This window comes from Ambystoma mexicanum, chromosome 5q (genome assembly GCF_040938575.1).
Source record: "Ambystoma mexicanum isolate Mex_15411 chromosome 5q, UKY_AmexF1_1, whole genome shotgun sequence".
Taxonomy (NCBI): domain Eukaryota; kingdom Metazoa; phylum Chordata; class Amphibia; order Caudata; family Ambystomatidae; genus Ambystoma; species Ambystoma mexicanum.
In genome coordinates, this window is record NC_090933.1 from 165,250,788 (window position 1) to 165,260,292 (window position 9,505).

The window sequence follows — 9,505 nt, forward strand, 5'->3', positions numbered from 1 at the left end:
AATTAATGTTCAAAGGTATATACAATATCACGATAACTCACTTTGTACTCCGAAAATCAGCAATGGTAAATATACAGTTTCTAAAGTGGTACCACTAACGTTATTAGATCTCATTAAAGTGCATACGGTCAGAATGACACACAGATCTGAATAAAGGGGAAACCAGCAATAGAGAGAGGAAGGAAAGCAAGATGGTTGAACAATTGGCAGAATACTGGTCACTACCATTAACCACAGCTCTGTGTGGAGATCCCCCCACCTGGGCAACCTGTAGAAGAAAGATACAAGCCCAGTCCATATATTGTTCACACTAGACTTTCCGATAGTTCTGCAACCCCAAAGTACCTTGGCGATGTAGTGTTCCACGTCGGGGAATTGACGGACCTTCTTGAGTGTCCTCCCTTTCAGGCAGGAGTCACGGGTCGTCGAACGTCTGACGGAGAAGAGGTCGAGCTACGACGGTGAAGTGGCCGCGTCGTTCCTAGCGGTGCTCATTGACGGGGAAGATTAAACGTCCTGCCAGGAAGAGGCTTGCGGGGCACCTTGGTGTCGATAGTTCTGGACCGCAAAGAGTTGAAGAACTGTGGCCCAGCAAGGGCGTCAAGTCATCGGCATCTCTGTGGTCTTTGGGTGGCGGGAAACCCACCGGTGGATGCTCCTCGGCACTTCGACGGTCAGGCCTTCTCCAGCAGGATACAGCAGCGACGATGCGGATGAGAGCGTCCTTGGATCAATGAAGTTCTTAGGCACGGGAGCGCTTCTCCTTGGAGTTCCGCAGCAATCCCCATATTGGGTTGGCAGCCTGTCGAAGGTCTGCCTACCAGGGAGCTTAGGCAAAGATCAGCTGTGCACAATGGTCCCTCGTAGCTTGGGAAGAGGGCGCCTTACCAGGTCCTCTCTGGGTCAGTTCTTGAAACACAGCAGCTTTCAGATTTGTGAAGGAGAGCAACAGCAATTCTTCTCGTCTAGCAGGGTTTCAAGATCAAGCTTCAGTTACTCCAGTTACTCGTCATAGTGGACTTCAGCTTCTGAACACGATTCCTAGCAGTTAGAGGTCCCCAGATATACTGTTGATCTCGCATTCATTCTGCTGGGTCACACTCAAGCATCCAATCACGACCATGGTCATTCATGCAGGCAGGCAGCCAATCAGGCACACAGGGCATTCAGGCCATTCACTTCTCTTCAGACACTCACAACAAGTTATGTGTATTGGGATAAGTACCGAGCCATTCAACACTCCAAGCTGCATTCATACCGGTTTCGGGCAGGGCTGTCTCAACCATTGCGTCAACCACCAGATACTAGACAGCCACAACATAGAAAGTATATTTGTCACTCACTCCATTCACCCAGGTCCCACCCACAGGCGTACCCACAACATACGGTCGTTGAGAAGGCTCCAGCCTGTCTGCTCGGCACTTCCCCACACTAGCATATGCGGAACTTCCACCCAACAGCCAGTCGAGGGAAGGGACAGAGGCAGGGCTTCCCGGGACTTCGGGAAAATCAAGGTAACAGGTGATGGAAGGCAAGAGGCCATGGGGGCCATTTTGTCTCCATCTGGAATCTACCGATTCCAATGACAGGGCATGGGCATCCCAAAATGGAGGACGCTGAGGGCACCAGTCATTTCAGCACAGAGCTGCCACCAGCCCATACCCTGCTCTGTGGGTCATACACAGGTGCCCAAAAACATACACTAGGGGCACAGGGTTGCACCCCTACCCAGGGGTGCTATAAGGGTATCCCATGAGTTTGTTCACCAAACCAAAAGAGAGAGAGCTGCACCGCCAGGAGTCCCACATGAACCCCTGCACGGAAAACACAACAGAACACATGATAAAAAGCAGTAAAGGACAAGGATACGGAGGCCCTGTCCCTCTGATGCATTTCCAGCATCACAATAGGGTTAGGAGTTGTATGATGAAATTGATGTTTTCATGTCAGTTTTTGGCACAAAAGTACCTACATGACAAAATATTGTAACTTACTGATAAATGCCATAAAAAACATATTCAGATTCCTTCCTGCATGATGCATCACTAGAGGTTACTTTTATTTCGGCACGACATTGCATGCGCGCATCGCATAGCATTCATCTTTTATGCGAACACTGTAATGGTTATAAATGTGCAATATTTATATTCTGATATTTTATTTAATAACCCACCAGCCCCCCAAATTTGAAACTCAGAACATTTTCAGGGAGGCTAGGAATACATTTTAAATGTTTCCAGGATTATTATACATCAGACAGAAACACAGAAAACACCATCTACCTGGGCTAGTCATCAGCTTTTGCATGGCACCTCAATGGCCATCATAGTCATAACGGTTCAACAGTTAATAAACTAACAACACATCTGTAATGCAAGTCAATGATGAGATAGTTTAACATTGATACGTTTTGTCGCATTTTATATTGTAAAATGGAATCCCCATTTCCTTGAAATCACGTGCTACAGAACATCTGCTCTGGGTTGACGGTAATGTTTACACAGTCTCCAATTTAAGTCTACTAGCAACTTTGAGCTTGATGCCAATGGTCAGTGTATGGCTGCCATAACCAGCTTGGACGCAGGGCCAGATCTTCAAAGGTTAGGCCTGCATCTGTTATCTGAAATTCACTTCAGTTTTGATCTGAACGTTTGGGTTTTTAAAGTATGTTCCCCCACTCAAGCTGGGTCTGTTCAGATGGCACAATGTAAAGACTTGGTGTGCCCCAGCTCCACAGAGATGTTCCTTCCAGATAAAGCATTAGGCAGGCACTTGCGATGGGGGAAGGCCTTTGACTTTTGCCCAGCAACAAAATAAATGCATGTTTTCTTCAGAGAGTTTCACAGACTCTCATCTTACATCTGAAAGAAAATACAGATTTTACAATGTGGCATGTGTTTTTCTTTTATGTGTAGCCTCTTATTTACTTTAATCCCTGACATTATGCTATCATTGTTTAATGCAGATCTGAATCATTATTTCTCTTGGTTTACCCAAAGTTTAAATTGGAAGCTGAAAATGGAACCTTGCTGCTTTAGTTTCCTTCACAATGGGCGTTTTTCATTTTTCCATTGTTCATTATGTCCCTATCCACAAGACACGCATTTTCCATTTTGACTGTTCATTGGGTGACTGTCATGATGCCAACCCCCGGGGAACCAGACCAGGTCCAGCAACCCGGAAGCAGGCATCAATTTATTTTGAGCAAGCCCAAAAACCCTTGCTAGTGGCTGTTTGGGTGCGGTCCTGGTGCCTATGGCGCCAGGCTCATAAGGAGAGTCAGTCCTGGCGCCATAGGCACCAGGCTCATAGAGTAGAACTTACCTGATGCAGACCATGCTGCAAGCTTACCTGATGCAGACCATGCTGCAGAGCTCCAAGCCAAATGAGGCTTGGAAGGGACTATATTACCTAGGGACTATTTTTTACTTGGGCAGGGCTTGGGAGGAATACTTACCTGGGAATACTTTGGGAGCTATTTAAACCACGCCCGAAGTGCAACACACGCTTAGCGTTATTCTGCATCCAGCAGCGTAACGCTCACCATGTCTGCAAGACTGCATCCAGTCTTCTGCCACGCCCGCCTCGAGTCTGCTGCTCCTAGAAAAAGGGAGGAACAGAAGGAGAAGAGGTTAGAATAAGAGAAAAACCTTCGATCCTTACATGAATTCCAGATCCACCGCGCCTTCGAGCTGGAAGAAAGAAGCATTTTACGTGCGCCGCCTCGCCTGCTGCAGCGCCGCGCTGAACTCACCGGCCTTCACAGCATCCTCACGATCCAATGCATCCTTCTGCACGTTCCCGCCGCAATCTGGCACCTAAGGGGAACACAAGAACAGCAAAGGTGAGCCAAGGGAAAAACAGAGGCAATAGTAACTACCCCCATAGACTTACCGCCGGGGGTACTATTCCTCTTCATGGGTCGGCGCAGTCTCCATTGCATCCTCGCCGTACCCCGGCCCCTAAGGGGAACAAAAGGACAACAAGGTGAGACGAAGGGACAAACAAGGGGAACTCTTCTCACCACAATAGACTTACCTAATTTTACCGCCTGAGGCATTATTCCCCGAACTTCATATTTTCTCTCCACACCTGAATAAGGGAGCAAGCCACAGGTTACATTCTGGCCTTATTTTATTAAACTGTGTAGGATAAGCCAAATCCTTACCTGAACTTTGTCAGCTACCACGAGGAACTCTTCACTGGGGTCAAGCTGCCAACTGCAAGGAATCGGACAAGAGTGAAAGTCAGACATGTGAACTCTTACGAACTACATACTTTTCGGAGTCAATATTGTTCTGTAACTCACCAATTCCTTCGAGCCAGTGAAGCAACTTTTTATCAACGCGCCCCTACGCTCAATGCAGGATGGAGAGCTCATCTTTTCAAACCATCAGGTGAGACTATAGGAGGGGACATCAAAGGTGATCTTTGGGGAGAACAGCGGGGGTGGGGGGATTTACGCCCAACTCCACGGGTGGTTAATTACCTTTCTCCATTTGCAGAAGAATATTCCTACGGGCCAAGCAAACGAAGCTAGGTGGGCCAGTCCAGTCCGTCTTCTCGGCCCTACGCGTCACATTGGTGGAGACCACAGCTGTCCAGTTCAGATCGACGCCTCTGTGGGAGCCAGGTGAGCGTAACAGAGCGCAAAGCCTACCCACAAACTCCCACCCGGGCGTTATGGATACCTCAGAGACTGACCAATTGGCCCAATTACTAGGGGAACTGAGGGCTGAAGTGCATTCCGCCCATCAAGAAACCAATGCTCTTAGGAGAAAACTGATTTTGTCAAAGGAGCGAACTGATGACCTTGCTAGGCAACTTTTGCAAAGCCAGGCTGGACAAGCACACCTACCTGGTTCTGGGGGAAATCCAGCTCCTGTGTTATCGAGTAACCCTGTGCAAATAAACCTACCAGGAAATATTCCATTAGCCCCACCCGAACGCTTTGCCGGAGATCCCAAAAGGTTTGCCGTGTTTATGAACCAATGCTGCTTGTACTTCTTATGCAGACCTGGAGCCTACCCAAACGATCAAGCCAAGGTAGCCTTTGTATTGTCATATCTCAGCGGCAGTGCAGGTGATTGGTCAATTCCACTAGTTACTCAGGATGACCCAATTCTTCGGGATTTTCAAACTAGCATGGAAAGACTATTTGCCCGGCACTCCCAAGGACAGGCCCTGGATAACGAACTTTTGTCCCTACGACAGGGTAACCAGGGCCTTCTATCCTACATCGCGACCTTTAATAGGTTAATAGTGGAAACTGGATGGCCTGAGGTAAAACGAATCACGTTATTTCATTGAGGGCTTCAAGGAGAACTCAAGGATGTCTTGGCTCAAGTCGTGAACCCACCTCAAGACTGCGCTGAATATATAGACTTAGCGGTCCAGTTAGATCACAGACTTCAGAACAGAAAGGTTGACCGAGCCAAGTTTGAGAATCGGGTGTTGGTCAAAACCCATGCTAACCCCAAAGGAGCTGATGCTTCAGAACCCATGCAAATCGGAGGGGTTAAAGGACCCTTAACCCAGAAGGGAAGGGAAAGGAGACGGCAAATGCAATTGTGTCTATATTGTGGAACTTCTGGGCATTTTCTACGGGATTGCCCTGTAAAACCACCCAAGAAGGTGATAGGAGCTGTGGATAAAAGCCATATGGAGTCCGACTCGGGAAACGACCACGCCCGACAAGCGTAGAGGTCCGCTTGCCGAGCTTGAAGAAGGATACTCAGACCTCACATTTAATCATACCAATGGTCCTCGTAGATCCAGGGAAGCCATTGCGTATGCACGCAGTAAGGGCATACATTGATAGCGGGGCCATAGGAAACTATGTGGACTATGAATTGGCTTCCAGGATGAATCTACCTCTCTGCCAAAAAACCACCTCAGATGTCATTACCACAGTCGATGGTACTGAAATTGCCTCTTGGCCTGTAACTCATTCCACCGCAGAGATGACACTATTGGGTTAGGATGGGCATCGAGAGACTATAGTGTTTGATCTAATGAAGGCCCCAAAGTTCCAAATAATACTGGGATACTGGGGATACCTTGGTTGGAAACAAATAATCCTTGTATTGATTGGCGAGAGAAGAGATTAACCTTCCTGGATTGTGCACAAACCTGTTACCCAAAGAAAAATCAGAACGCAGGCCTGGCCACAGTAACCACAGCAGTCATGCAACTACCTCCAGAATACCAAGAATTCCAGGATGTCTTCCAAAAGGAACAGGCAAACACCTTACCTCCTCACAGATCGTACGATTGTCAAATCGATCTCATACCCGGTACACAACCCCCTTGTAGCAGGATCTATGCCCTTATGGAACCTGAGAACCTTCACCTACGACAATACTTAGGCCAGCACCTTGCCAATGGCTTTATTCGCCCATCCAAGTCCCCTGTATCTTCAGCTTTGTTCTTCGTGCCCAAAAAGGAAGGTGACCTCAGAACGTGCATAGACTACCGCGCATTGAATCAGATAACTGTTAAGAACCGATACCCATTGCCTCTGATCCCTGAACTACTAGACCAAGTGAAGGACGCTAGTATATACACTAAATTAGATCTCCGGGGGGCATACCATCTGGTACGTGTAAAAGAGGGCGACGAATGGAAGACTGCTTTCCGCACTCAGTATGGGTTATTCGAATACCAGGTGATGCCTTTCGGGTTGTGCAATGCACCAGCAGCCTTCCAATACTTCATGAACGATGTCCTTCGTGAACTCATTGACGTTTGTGTTGTCGTGTATATCGATGATATTCTAGTATAGTCCTCTTCAGAATCTGACCATGTGAAGCACGTCCGAGCAGTCCTTGAGAAATTGCGCCAGCACAGACTATATGCAAAACTCGAAAAATGCATTTTTCATGCCACAGAAGTTGAATTCCTTGGGTTTATCCTGACCCCAAAGGGAGTCAGAATGGACTCACGAAAGGTGGACGCAATCCTTAAGTGGCCATCAACAAGTTCAGTTAAAGGAGTACAAAGCATGCTCGGCTTTGCCAATTTCTACCGCAGATTCATCTCAGATTTTTCACATGTCGCACATCCCATCACAACACTCTTGCGAAAAAATAAACGCTTTATGTGGACTGAAGAAGCTGAAAATGCCTTCCAAGAGCTGAAAGCGAAATTCACGTCTGCACCTGTGTTAAAGCACACGTGCCCTGAACTTCCATTCATAGTGGAAACTGATGCATCCAGTCTAGCCATTGGAGCTGTCCTGTCTCAAAAGGACGCTGAAACTGGCCAGCTTCACCCGGTAGCATTTTGGTCCAGAAAGTTCTCCCCACCTCTATTCCCTGCCCATCCTCTGGCCCTTCTGCAGCCACCCCTCCTCTTTCCTTCTCTGCCGTTCCCCTTTTTTCTGATGATGAGGTTTCGAGACAAGTCCGATCTATGAAAGTCTCGTCAACACAGGTCCACCCCTGCTCCTCCAAAACTATTAAGGACCACATCGACTCTTTGGCTCCTGCCCTTGCTGACTTCTGCAATCACTCCTTATCCTCTGGAGTCTTCCCATCCCCTCTCAAGCACTCCCTTGTGCACCCCCTTCTTAAGAAACCCTTTTCCAACCCGTCCTGCCCAGCTAACTATCGCCCTATCTCTATCACTCCTTTCCTGGGCAAGCTCCTGGAGAAACTTGCCATCTCCCAGCTTAATCTCCATGCTGAATCTGTTGGTAGCCTTCATGACCATCAGTCTGGCTTCAGAGCTGCCAGAAGCATGGAAACTGCTCTCCTGAACATCCGTGAGGACCTGCTCTCGAACCTTGACTCTAACATTCCATGTGTTCTCATTTTGCTTGATCTCTCTTCTGCCTTTGATACTGTCAACCATACCATCCTGCTCAACCGTCTCCGTGATAACCTGGGTATCACTGGTCAGGCTCTGGCTTGGCTGACCTCTTTCCTCTCAAATCGACCCTCCCAGGTTCAACTGGGGTCTTTCCTGTCTGACATCTTTTTCTCTACCTGTGGTGTCCCCTAGGGTTCTAACCTCTCTCCCTGGCTGTTCAACTAGTATCTGGCACTTCTCTCCCACCACATCGCTGCTCTCTGCCCCAACTTTCAGTGCTATGCGGATGATACCCAGCTCATTTTCAGGCTACCCTCGGCCTCCTCTTCTTGTTCCTTCATCTCTGACTGTCTTTCTGCTATCCAGGAATGGTGTGCCGCCAACAACCTCTGCCTTAATGCCAGTAAGACCGAGATTCTACTCATCGGCACACCCACTCCCTCCTTCCCTGCAGCTCTCTGGCCGGCCTCTCTTGGCCCTCTTCCTGCTCCTACCTGCAAGGCAAAAAACCTTGGGGTCATCTTTGACTCCACACTCTCCTTCTCTCCTCACATTTCTGACGTTTCTAAGAAGTCACACTACCAGCTGCACCTCCTCACAGGTATCCTTGCTTTCCTCTCCTTCCCCCAGAAGCTCACTGTCTCCAGAGCCCTGGTTCTCTCGAAGCTGGACTACTGTAACAGCCTCTATCTAAATCTGCCTGCCTCTACTCTCCGCCCTCTGCAACTCATCCAGAACAGGACTGCGAGACTTGTCCTTGGCCTCAAGCCCAGGGACCGTATCTCTCCAGGACTGAAATTGCTACACTGGCTCCTTGTGGCTGCAAGGATTAAGTTCAAAACCCTCTGCATTGTCCACACGGCCTTCTGGGGCCTGGGGCCAAATTAACTTCAACTCTCCCTTCCTAAATATCTTCCTTCTCGAGCACTTCGCTCTTCCGCCTCCAACTCCCTCAGGGTCAGCCGCTTCTCCAAGCAACGATTTGGGGGGAGATCTCTCTCCGCAGCAGGGGCCTCCCTCTGGAACAGCCTTCCTGCCTCCCTGAAACTTGAGGAGAACCATCTCCGGTTCCGGAAGCACCTCAAAACCTTCCTCTTTGCTTCTGCTTTCTCTCTCCCTCTCCCCTGCTAAATCACTGAAACTGTACTGAATCAGCAACTGGGCCACTCACCTATCTCGGTCCTTGGCCCAGCCACTCTCCCCTGCACTGCCTTCCTGGCAACCCCTGCACTGCGGGACTGTCTCTGTATCCCTACAGCCCCCCTTCCCAGCACTTGTCTGCACTTATCTTGCACTTGTCACCAGCTGGCCCTTATTATTTATCTTGTTCATTACTAACCCTGTACTGCACTTTCCCCTCTCCCTTTCCCCCTTGCACTTTTCCTGTCGCCCCTACCCATGCACTTGCGCGATCTGAATGACACCTGGCCTAGTAGGATCGTTGTCTGTCTCCCCTTGTTCCCCCTCCCTGCCTCGTCGCGCCTTGAAACACTTGTGTATAGGCGCGTTACAAATGCCATATCATATCATATCATATCATATCACCCGAGTTAAACTATCGTGTTACCGACAAGGAGTTATTAGCCATTAAATACACCTTCAAGGCTTGGTGGCACTATCTTCTCTGTGCCAGGCATACCATTACTGTGATCACCGATCACCAGAATTTACAGTATTTAAAAACAGCCAAGGC